Source organism: Thunnus albacares, chromosome 14 (assembly GCF_914725855.1).
Source record: "Thunnus albacares chromosome 14, fThuAlb1.1, whole genome shotgun sequence".
In the NCBI taxonomy this organism is placed as follows: domain Eukaryota; kingdom Metazoa; phylum Chordata; class Actinopteri; order Scombriformes; family Scombridae; genus Thunnus; species Thunnus albacares.
The window spans coordinates 11,118,026-11,131,613 of NC_058119.1; the positions used below are offsets into that span (position 1 = coordinate 11,118,026).

The 13,588-nt window shown below is 38.5% G+C and overlaps 1 protein-coding gene across 3 annotated transcripts in view; it reads right to left on the reverse strand.

The window, feature by feature from the left end:
• Nucleotides 1-13,588, reverse strand: part of pde10a (phosphodiesterase 10A) — a 61,684-nt gene that overhangs the window by 40,768 nt on the left and 7,328 nt on the right. The gene's annotated exons all lie outside the window — the stretch shown is intronic.

Sequence of the window (13,588 nt, forward strand, 5' to 3'; positions counted from 1 at the left end):
GATCATGCAAGAATCCATCTTGTCAGGCTTCAAGTTATGGGCATGTGTCCTAACCACCGGTGGTCCAGATCAATCAGTGTCTTATGAGGATTCTCGTGTGATCTCATGAACTCATGATCTTGTGAATCCAGCTGCCTTGGAAGGTAAGACAGTAATAGACAGATGGTTCATCAAATCACCTGCCAAGTATTTTTTGAAAGTGTCTGCTCTTTTCCAAACAGTTTCCAAGGACGACTTCTCATATGGTTCTGTGTAACAAACCATCTGGCGCATCAGGTTAACACAATGACAGAATGTATGACTATTTAGGTCATATGTTTCATACACTTTCTGTAATAAAACATCTGAACGCTAAAGTCTTATTAGATGGGGGTCCATGGTCTAATTTAAGTGGACTAAGTTTAGGAGTCCTTGACGTGAAGTAGAGAATCACTGATCTAAGGTGCAGCAATTGTTTCTCTTTTGAGCAATAGTCTTGAACGTCAAAGTTAGATTTTATTAAGTATTTGAGATTAAACATTTTTTTCTAAAATCTAACATTATATAATATTTATCTGAACTATATCTGGTATATACATATTTTCGATGTAGGTCTATTGCTAAAAAGTCACCAAAACTACGCAAAATAGCACTTAACTGATGTGTGCTATCTTGTAAAAGTCAAATATTACATTTTTCCAGTTACACTTTTTCCATAACGGACACATTTATTTTAATTTGAAGGGTGCACCGCCCCTGTTTCCGGTGTTTTTGCATACTTGACGCGTCTGGAAGCGCGCTCTTGACGGTGCTTAGCTGCTGTTCCTGTTCCTGAATTTGGCTGCGTAAAAGGGGCCGAGCCATATGTCCGGCGCTCTCCAGAGACACGCTGCTGTTTCCTGATCCACGACTCTGTGGTCAAGGAGGAGACGGCGACAACCTCCAAATTCACAGCATGGCAGAGTAAAGACATGGAGCGTCTACTTCAGCACAGATGCTGAAAATGTGCAGCATATAGTGTTTAAACAAACCGGGTGTAAGTATCTTATTGTCTTACCAATGTGCCCTTTTGCAAGGCACTGACCTTATTGCTGCTCTTGAGGTGCCAGAGCTGACCCTGACCTCTGACCTCCTTAGCAGTCAGGTTATGTCGTGTATTACCAAAGCAAATTTTATGAATGGCCTGTGTCCAACAAACACCTTCATTCAGATCAGACTTTCAAAAAAAAGTCTGGCAAAAAAAAAAAAAAAAAAAATCTACTGATAGTCTCAAGTAGAAAATATATCTAGTAAAAAAACATGTTTAACATCTCAACACACACTTTCATCATGATGCAGCATAAAAACTTCATTTACAGAGAACACAGAAACAGTGTGTGTGTGTGTGTGTGTGTGTGTGTGTGTGTGTGTGTGTGTGTGTGTGTGTTGTAGTCTAAACATTCATCATGCCAAGGTCTAATTCGGGTCTTATCTAGCTGGAGATTTTACATAAGGTTCTTTTGTCTGAAGTAAATAAGATTTGTCTTTGTGCCTTTTTCTGGATCACAGTTGATATTTCAGCTCCTGACTTCAAATATCTGCGGAGACTTGCAGAGTTAGGCATTTATTAAAGGAATGCATTCAATTGATTTATTTCACCAGGCTAACTCAGTTGTACATTTGCATAATTATAATTGTAAATATCACCTTGAATTGGCATGATAAAATAAATCAATGTAGTACATTCCTTTAGCAAATGCCTGACTCTGCAAAATACTGCAAAGACTGCACATCTGCAGTACAATTGAAATATTTAGACTGGAATAGTGGACTAGAGTTATAATCTTTTAATAATAATATCCCATCCAACAGAGATAATAATAAATATAATCTAATTAACCTCAAATTCAGGTCAACCAGATGAATGTTTTACAGTCTGAACAGACTGGAAAAAAAACAATAGAAACTGACTACACAGATAGAAGGTTAAAATTAGACAATAGCACAATTAAGATGTGTAACCACAAAATAACCCTAATGCAGGATTTTTCTCCTCTTCTTTTTATTATTTTTGAATTCAAAGGAAGTCAAAGGATTTCCTGTATTAGTTTTCTCTGACGTCTTTAAGGCCACACTTAGTTCCTATGAACTGTACAGTCTTTGCCTTAAAGCAAGCCAAGGAATGCGTCACCACTGTTGTTTATATTTCCACCAAGAATATCCAAAAGAGACACATTTACATGAAAGGGAATGAATTTTGCTCCATAAATCGACAAACTACACATAATACACAGCACACATAAAGATCTCGCTTCAGATTAAATGTTAAAAAAGTCACAACTATCAACAGCACATGTTCATTATTTCTGTTTAAGTTTAGATGAAGATCCCACATCAAGTCCCAAATGAAGTGAGCTCACTATCTCCACAACCTTTGTAGATGTGCGCCGGTGTTATCAGCGCTCAGTGCGCCTAAACAGCTCTGAGTCGGCAACATGATACAGCATAAAGTGTGCCAGACTCCCTCACGGCCGCAGCACTACATACTGATCATATCGTGAGAGAGAGGTGTGGGAGCTGTGGTGGGTTACGTCAGCATGTGTGCTATCAATCACTGGCATTCCTACACTCTCGAGCAGCTGGTCCATTCAGAGGTCATGTATAACATAATGTATTCATAATGTCTGTCTGACATACTCTGTCGCTTTTCCCTCTGTTTTAACCCGATGGGAAAAGCCCTTAAGTGTAAAAATAACTTGCATACTACAGTAACACATCAGTTTATTTCCCATACTTGTATGATGCTGCCATTTGATTTGTGTAAGTGTGATATGTGTTGTAACAAATCATGCATATGTTCATTTGAAATACTGACTTAATAACATCCATGAGTTTGGGAGACTGAATGCAGCTGTTTGGGTGAAATAAAACCATTCACATGCAACACATAATCAGCCTCTTATTTTAGGATTATCTGATATGGGAAATGCACATAAGATTTCATATTTTTATTGAATTTCATGACTTTATTCTGAATTGTCACAAAACCTATGATGAAATAAGGGAGACTGCAAATTGTCAAATGTAACACATACAAAAAAAAAAAGGAACAAATGAGAAGCTTGAAGTCGAAGACGCTGAGAGAGCTCTGTCATCTCCTTCAGGGCTCACCTCTGAGCTTATGCACGGAAACTCAGATGGAAAACAAATACTTTAAAAGGTTCCCTGCAAAGTTTTCGTGGCAGGAAGTTTATGAGCTTATGTGAGACGGTTATGGATGAAGAACTGTGGTAGATCACAAGGGATGCCACAACTGTGTCTGTGTGACCCACCAGTGAACCCTTCCGATCTGCAGCTCTCATAAGTGGCAAAGCAACTGTTTTCCTGTTGGAATAATTATTATACAACAGGAAGTGACTGACCAGTTTGACCTGACAAATAAAAGCAATGTTTCATCTTTGTGAGTGAGTCCACCTCAGCACTATTATATTACACTGACATATTGTTATTTTTTATGTACAGCAAGATATGCAATCATTTTTGCCCTTGTACACTATATTAAACATTATGTATATTATGTATATATAAATGGTACATGGGAGTATATATATGAGCGGTTGGAAAAAGACACAAAAGCAACAGAATGATCCCAACCAATCTTGAGTTGTCAGATGTTTCCTGTACTATTTTAAGTACACAAAGCAAGCTGCATTTTGTTAGGGACACATTGCTGGTTGCTAGGGAGCCGCCTGGCATCTCTGGCGGATGACTAAAGGAGTAGTTTACCAAATTGCTACTATGACCCTGACCCATGACAAGATTTTTGTAGATAACTTTTTATTTGTAATTGCTGTAATATTCTTATCACAGTATTAAACTCCTTTTCAATGAGTATACATAACAATAAAAGTCCTCTGACAGAAATGCCATCCTGGGTGATTTTGATTCAGGATAATGTAAAAAAAAATAGCATATTTACTTAAAAGAATAGATTATAGACAGGTCAACAGTGGCTAAATCTGCATCACAGTATCTTTTTATTTATTTGAATACAGTTGGAATAAATTAACTAAGCACCACAGACCCGAGAAAACCTCAACATGTCCGCCAGGGCTCTCCCTGGCTTGATCTGTATCAATTTGGACAGCCAGTGAGCACTCTTTTCTCTGTCAACATTATCCTGCCACCAAATCCCATATCCATCTGTGAATGGATACCATGTGTGCTACAGAGAAATTTATGGACATCAAAAAGGTGATGATGAAAGAAACAGAAATCTCATCTGTCTTGATATGGGATGTGTGTGTCACATGAAGAGAGGCTTCCTATGGCCGCTGGTGAAAGAGCAGCTTTGCTATTGTCCGCTGGGGGATCAACAGCTGACTGAGGAGTGAAGTGGTCGGCAGCCATGCTTAACTGTTCCCCCCTCTCGGCTGTTTTTAGCAAACATCCTCCTGATGATTACGGCCTCTGTCTCCCAACACATGAGCTGCACATCCTCAGACGTGTGCGCTTGTTCACACACAGTTTTACCCCCCCTCCTACCCCCACATTACAGACCTCATCCACTTAAGCACATTTCTGATTCAAGGCACTGTACAAGCTTTTTGCACACTGCACACACACACACATACACACACACACGCCCCAGATGTAAGTGAAACATTTACAGATCACATGCAAGCACACGCAAACATGAACACATATACACACACACACAGGAGCATACTTACATCCACGTAGGCACACGCACACACACACACACTCACACACATCACATGCGGCAGACACACACCACAGAGACTTCCAGTCCCCTCCCCCCAACTGAATAGTCTGTTCTGACAATCCACAGGACAGCCGGAGCATTGACGTCAGAGGCAGGCCCATGAAAATACAGGGTCCCTGGGGGGCTGAGGGAGTTATGCACATCTTCACAGCTTGGCTCGCAACTAGTTCAACAACCAATGAGCATATTACTGCCTCTGTTTACTCTTATTTGTCGGAAAATGCATAATAAAAAAAAAGGAGTTCCACATTTACACAAAGCCTGGCATGCACAAATTTGCATGCGACTGCAATGCGGATCATCTCAAATGTGACGTCAATGGACGTCATTGCACTGTGATCCATTAGGACAAATGTGAGATAGGTGCATAATTTAGGTTAATGGAAACACAAATCACAGCACATCATTACCTGCCCTCTGTCGTCTTAATAATTGCCATTTTGAATAACGGCTGTCAAACTGTAGTATATTAGACGTACCCAGAGGGAAGGTTTGTTGCTCACACTCAGACATCCTCACAGTCCCCGGAGAAAAGATGACATCTTTGTTTATCGCTCAATGTTCTGAAGCTCTTTCTGTTTTTTTCCTCACTTCTAAGACATCATTAGGACATCAGAGCCATTAATCTCATTGTTCTCTCTCCTTCCCCTCCTCTCACCTTTCTGAGGTTGTCTATGGCAAATTATGTAACATAGTTATTGTTTTTCTGCCTGTAACCAAATACAGTGTGTGCTGCTGTGGTCTTATCTGTAAAAAAAAAAAAAAAAGAGATCCCTGATCCCAGTGGGTCGAAAGGACACAAATTTTTAAAAATGCATGTGTCTATTTTGACCTTGGCCTGTGTGTGTGGAACAAAGTATTAGAGCAAATTCTAGTGATAAAATAGAGGATTATTACATTGAAGTAGTATCAGCATGTACCCAACATGTAGTGTAAATTTGATTATGGTGGCCATACAACGAACAAGATATTTGTGTGTGTGTGTGTGTGTGTGTGTGTGTAGATATAGTATATAGAAGATTAACATTTAATATTAAAGACATTAGATATTGTTATATTTATATTTTGATACAGCAATCAAAAGTTAAAGTACACAAATTAGTTAGTTCCAAAATTCAATGAGGTTGCCCAATAATTAGTGGCAGGTTACAAGCACAGAATGAATTATCACTTTAGATTTTTACTCCAAAATGAACAATTACCTTTTTCACATAAAATAGCCAAACGTGAAATAACTTTTCTAACTTGCAGGACCCTTCTTAATAAAAAAAGATAATGCAACTGGCCCTGTAATGTTTGCCAAAATTTACCAATTAATTATCAGCGTCAGCATGGTTGTTACAATGCTGTGAAAGAAAAAAACCTTAAAACAAAGAATAATGATGAGCAAACATCAATAACATAATATGAGTTATCTACTGATGTAAGTGGTCGAAAAAAAGAAGTGCAGCTTGCAGCTGTTGCTCACAGAAAATGGCAACCAAGACCAAGAGGAAGAATAGAAGGAAGCTGAATAAAATGGTTTAACCAGTGGTGAAGATTCTCTCAGGATTATATCCACAGTATTGAGATTGTTCCTCACTCAGCCAGACTAAAAGCGCATGAATTGGTGTGTGTCATCACAATTTATCAGAGTCTAGGCTTTCATACACAGCCATCACTTCTGTCCATCCAGTCCATGACCATGACCTTTATTGTCTGGAGGACATAAAGCGTATCAGTCAGGTTATCTGGACAGCCTGATGTGTCCGTCCAGTCCAGGGTAAGAATATATGTGTCATGGAGTCCCTTATCTGAGTCCAATATGACTCTAAATAAATATCCAAGAGGTTTAGCATTTGTGGTGCCTTCGACTGCAACGTGGAGAGTCAGGTTGGGGATATTGGAGCAAACCTTAGAACAGCAACTTTAGGTTGGTTTCAATTGACTTAAATTCCTGCATCCTAAAAAGTGTGGAACACTTGATAGTTTGAACTAGAATTATTTTCTGTTCAACCAGATGATCCTTTGCATCTTTTGATCGCCCAACATGGTTTCCCACTCAAAATGTACACATTAAGTACTCAGGCATTCTTAGGTCAAGCTCTGCATCTTTCAGACATACAGCCAATCCTGAAACTAAACAGGCCAAAATAATCCATTCTGAAGGAGTAGATTGCTGGTCCGATGAACCAGGAGAAAGTCAGGCCAATGAGGAACATAGTTGCATCTCTGCAGCTCTGTCTACTCTGGGATGGAGTTCATCTGAGCTTGAGACAATAGCATCTTCTCAGTGGTTGTGTGGTTTGAAGTCTACAGTTTGTGGCGTGTAGGACTCAGCTGTATCTTGGTAGAGTTCCTTCCGCATGTTGAATATGGTGACAGGAAATTAAGAGTCGGGTGCAGTGAAACTGTGACAGATAATGGATGATTTTTTCGTCAGTGTTGTCGCATCAGTGGAAGCACTGTGTAGATTACACAGCAGGGATTACATGTTGTGTCCCCAAGGGCAAGTGTCCACTAATAATACTTGGCTCTTCAGCTGCATGCATGTCCCTCCAGAAGAGGCGCAGCACTGGCTTGTCAACAGGAAACAGGCTGATCTGGTGAAAGTTGCCTTTTATGGACTCACTGACAATGTTCAGGGAACCTGAGGAGGATGATGGTCCCAACTTTGGTCTGGGGTGGAGTTGATTGTTGACTAATCCTATTGGAAGCACAGCACTGTTCTTTCCTCCATTATGGTGCATTATGTGATATGAGATTCTGCTGTCTGCTGTGCTTCCTCTGCAGATATCTTAGACACATCGTTATTTTGCTCCCATTTGCAAATACTTTTTAAGGAGGCCTCCACACATCCAGTATCTACAGTATGAGGTCTTTTGCTTTGTGTTGCTGTAACGCCACAGCATACCCAGGAGCAAAAATGCTTGCTCTTACTGGTTGGTCTTGACAAATTGTTTTTTTATTTTTGCAGCTCTAACAATCGATTCTATCAATTTAGATAACATATACTCTTCAAAGTAATTGCTAAAACCAAGGGACATGGCAGCATTGCGATAGGGAAGTCTGACAGGAGCTAGAAACTATTGGAACAGACAGGTTTTAGATAAACCAAGAGATTAGATAGATTATCTAAACCACTTATTTGGAAGGAAAACCGAACATGAGTACACAAATATCAGTAATAATCTGTCATTACACAGGGAATATCTGTGTAAACAAAATCAGCAAGTACAGTAGGTAAGCTGAACTAGAAAATCATTCTGTAATATTACCAAATCAACAGCTTGAGTAACAGTTTTATTGTTCATTTTGTTTTCTTTTTCAAACAAGTTTGTCTAAACTGGAGGTTTGTTAAAAGTCTGTATGATCATCTGACCGCTTGTGTTTGTTGACCCATGGGTTGTTTTGTGTGATGTCACCATGTTCCCAGATCTCAGCGATTAATTTGGTGATTAGAATGATATTATCCATCCATCCATCCATTATAATAAACCATTGTTTTTCTTTAAGCCGTTCCAGTGATGCTTCATGTGGTCAGGTGAAAAAATAAAAGCAATTCCATATGAACTAGTGGAGGCACAATGCTGTCTACACCCAGCCCAGGCCAACAGTAGGACTTAACAGGAACAAATACTGCAGTGCAAGAAGAATGGCCATTCTACACTGAGGTCTAAAATATTAAAAAATGTTTTTATTGTGCTCTAATGTCAGTGCATTGACACCTAAGTGATTGAGTACTCATCGGCAACATCAACTTAACTTTGTGGAAAGTGAACGTTGCTAAAAAAAAAAAAATAAAAAAAAAAGTGTATACTTGTATATAAAACGTTTTTCATTTTACTGTTCAAAAACATTTTTAATTTTTTAATTTTAGAGAACTTCAGCCAACAAATGGTTGACAGCTTTATTCTCTTTGAGATTACAATAAATGATTGCATGGCATTATTCCTACATTACAGAATGAAAGATAAAGTGTTTTACGTCTCATTGCAATGTTAGACAGAATTAATAATAGTATATAACAATATATATATATAACAATATATATAACAATATATATATATATATATATATATATATTGTTTAGAGGAGTAAACTGGAGGAGTAAACTGGTTAAAACAAGAAATCTTGGATATATAATCAATGATTATGGTCACAGAGGAATAAGGGAGGCAGTGGCCAAAGCTGGAGTCGAGCATATTTTTATTTCCACACTTTCTTATTGTAATTCAGCGGTGACTGATGAAATTAAACAAGTATACAGTGTACATGTTACCAGTGTAACCTGATATTTACTGTACTGTACCAGCACATATCTGATAATGATGAATTGCAATTGTATTTTGTGCCAATTTTATTGGCAAATGCTATTCTGAATGAGGAATTCTTTATCTCCAGGGAGGTCAAAGGTCAGGGAAAACTGTACTGTAGCACCTCTGAAAGGTGATGGGTAGTGAGTGTCTTGGGCATCACTGCAACCTGAAGCAGGTCACTCTACAGTAAAAAATCATCCAAACATTAGTTACGTCAGTTTATGAGGCAGCACTCGGAGCAGCAGGGTGCACTCTGACTGCAAAATGAACCATTTGTAAATGCAGCACTGCCAGAATTCCTTTGCCTTAATTCAGAGCATTCAGGCACACAGTTGTTGAGCAGATCACTCAAATGTACAACTGCACTTCAGTTGTAGCCAGATGGCATCAAGCGGTGGCTAAGTGGCTAATCTTGCTGCACCACATCACCAGTCTGTATGAATATGGTTTATTTTACTTTCAGTCGACATAGACTTTAGATTTACTACTACAGGATTTCATCATATCAAGAAAATATAATGATAATAATAATAATAATAATAATAATAATAATAATAATGCAATATCTATTTCTTTTCAGTTTCCCTTCCCCACATACACCTTTGAGAATAGTTTCAGCACATTTGTATTTTTCTAGCTATTTAATTTCCTTTTTTCATTGCTTATTCTTTTGTTTATTAGCAGAAAACCTGTAAATGAGCCACAAAAAACCTAGATGGCTACATTTAATCTGTTGTTCCTTGCCAAATGTTAAGGGGCTTTCAAAAAAATGGTCACAGAAAACTACAATGTTTACATTTTTAACACAGCCCCTACAATAATATATATAATAATAAATAAGATCTATGATAGTCAGTTTATTTAATGAGTGTGAGAGTATTCACTATATGAGTGCACTTACAATCTGCCAATGGACTGATGTAATCCATGATGAACATATTTCATTGTACATTTCAACAGTTTTAATGCAGCAGTTGACTGAAACAGTGGAAGCCGTCTTATGCTTGTGTGCCACATGCTGGCAAATTTAATGTGACCGTATAACACCTCTAATGCTCTCAGTGGCTCACTGTGATTCAGACCTCGTACTGCACAATTAAATTCAAAAGGAAAGAGGATTAGCGTGGATAATATGGCGAGAACTAAATGAAAGAAATGTTGATAAGGTTTCTATCAGTGCATGAGAGAAAACAGAGAAAGCACGTTTAAGAGAGAGACAGGTGGTGCAGATATGTGATGTGGAGCTGTGTGGAACGCTGCAGTGGAGGGAACTGCAGAAAGCACATGAATAAAAAAAAAAAAACATTTAAATGGGTGAAAAAAAAAACGTGATGAAAGAAGTGTGCGGGGTGGGGGGGTGTATCTGCGTCAGAGCTGGAGCCAATGAAGTCAGAGATGGGGCAGGCTCGAGCAGGAGATGCTGTTACTGCCACTCACAGCACCCGCCTGGGCCTCATGTCCTCTACGTCACTGAGCTGGCACAAATTATGCCTGCCTGAACGTTTGTCACACACACACAGACACACACGCACACACACACACACACACACACAGGGGGTAAAATGTAATTTATGTGCATTACACACATATACTGCACCATTCAATGACGTTTAAATTAGCTCACTGGTGGACGTGTATTTTATTCCCCTTAAATTATAACCACTGTGAAAGATTTTACTCTGAATGCACAGAAATCATGTTTTTTTGTTTTTGTTTGTTTTTTTACGTTTTCTCATAAGCATAGTTTTCCATACATTATTCCTTATATAACATCAAGCCAAGTGCCAATATTTCCAAAGGAACCAAAATGGCTTTCTTAGTATCAAAAGATGCTTTACTAATAAAGCAACAAACACAGTGCAGCCAATAATTACATTATACTGTACATTAAATGCTATTATTAATAAATACTATACGTTTATGCTATTTATGCCTAATGGTATTTCTGAGGATTCTCTCTGAAAACATTAATTGATTTTTTTCATCACAAATGCAGATTTACTGAATTCTAAAACTAAAAAAACAGTCTTATTTCTCTCACAAATGCAGAAATAATTTCACAAAAACATATATTTTTATATTTTTTCACTCTTCACCTTACACAATGCAATATTTACACACACACACACACACACACTCACGCATGCAAATCCTGGTTATTTAGATTAGCGGGCAGTGTTTCTGTTGGCACCACTTCTGACCTAGATTATCACATCTGTAATTCTAGAGGGTGATTATGATGATAAGCATGTGGTCAGAGGTCTGTTTGAGGGGTGGGTGGGTGTGTGTGCAGGAGGGTGGGGGGGTGCAAACAGTGCTCATACGCTTCGCTGACGTCACTCAGCCATGTAAAACGCTTCACTGTGCAATCTAGTAAAACTGCAGGCAAAACAAGAGGTCAAATGTGTGTCTTCACACGTGCACATGAGAGAGATGCAAATGTTCCCCAATTAGAAATATTAAATCTATTGTTTCAGTGCATAATACATTTTTTTAATCTGAGAAATTTATATTCTTGCTATAGTCTGCTGCATGTGATGATTTCAATAAACGTGTGGACTAAAACATGATCAGATGTGTGTGGGGGGGGGGGGGTTGCTTCTGATGCTGTTACAACAACGAGAGCAGCAGCTGCATCTCTACCGGCAGGAGTCACATCCTATAGGTGGTGACGCAAGCAGGAGACATGAGCCATGACCTCATCAGCTCCCCATCAAACCATCGCTCGCCTCTGTACCTCACACACACACGCTGATGAGCTGTTACTGGCTCCACAAAAGACAAACAACCTCCTCAATGCTATATGATGCTACCCACTGACTCACCATGGTCCACTCACTCTGCTGTTGAACACACGTGTGCTGCTCTCTGAGCTGACATGCTAACACCTGGGACTGAACGTCCCGGTCAAACGGAGGCCTTTTAATGTAACCACCAAACACGCATTTGGATCATTACTTACAGCTGAGTGATGTCACACAGCCTGTCAGTGTGTATTTCTTATGATGGTGTACGGTGTGTATACAGTGAGGCTCTGCCAACTGACTGTTAAACTCTGCTCCTTGTGCAAGCATTACACGTGGACACACCATGAGGGAATTATCTTTGACAAAGCAACACGTTTTGTAGAATTTACTATTTGAAAAACATTATATTTAGTTTTTCACATTTGATATTGTTCAGTTTTTATCTGCTGTATTTTTCATTTCACAGATTTCAAAGAACAAATGTTATTTTACACAATTAAACAATTCAATTAATAGACAAATATGTCATTTAACAACCTAGTTGCCTATTTTTGAGCTAAATGTCAAAATATAGAAACATGTCTCTCATGTTTGTGAAATTACTGTAAAAAAATAATACATATCCATATGTTATAATTCTTTTTTAAATTTTAGTTTAGTTGAGCTCAATGTTAAAACCCCTCACAGTCACTGATGCAAGACATACTCACTGAAATGTAGCTGACTTCAACATTCATTTGTATAAGTTCATAAAAGTCCATTTTGGGTCTCATCAAAAAAGAAATTCCTTCAAAAGAAAGAGAGAAAGAGAAAGATCTCCATATTGAGCTCAAAGAATTTGAGGACTGGCTGAGGGGGACGAGCGGGAGCTGGCTGCCTGCAGCCCTCATCAGAGGCCAAACAAAGTCAGTATGAATCATAGGTGAGAAATATGGGTGCTGACGTACAGGCCTGTCAATCTCTCTGCACAGCAGACATCAGACCAGGCCAAGAAGGCCGAGCAGCCAGACGTCAGGTCTGCCTGTTTACTGATAACACATGGACACCGTGGATACAATCCATTCATGAACTTAACACATTTATGCACATACACATTTGCCTTGTTCCTTACTTGCACTGAAATTTGAAAATATAGCACAACATTCACATTCATGTTATGTTTCCACAGCCGTAATATTTTTTCTGATTTATTGCATTTTATAATCCAATTGTTCTATTACAAAATGAAATAGTATTATGTACCCTTGTTGAGCACTGCAGTCAAATTGAAATTGTGAAATTGAAAATCAATAACCTTGGTGTAATGTTACAACAATTTTTTCACTTAAACAATGAAATGGGATTACTTTTGCTTTTTTCTGTCATCTGCCAGTTAACAAAAACTGTGGTGTTGAAACGTCTTTTTACATTAGACCATCATATAAATCTATAATTCTGTGGAACCTCTCAGCAGTCTTTACCAACTCTGTAAATACAAAAGCCTCAATATGAAATATCACTAATTGTCTGCTCCTCAGTAAATTTTTCTGACGTTGCTCTCTGAATTTCATCTTTATACTTTGGCCCCACCTAGTGTCTGTGTGTCTGTCTGTAGACCCTGAAGGAGGCATCTAACAGCTATTGTGAAATTAAAGAGAGGTCAAAGGTCAGCATTCAGTTTGAATAATAAAATGTAACATATGTGATGAGATGAAGAAATTTTGAATTCTTTCCTTATGTAAATCTTTGTGTGCACTATTGTGACTTGCAATTCACATTAAGACCACTAAGTGGTATTCTTGTACAAGTTGATCTTGTTC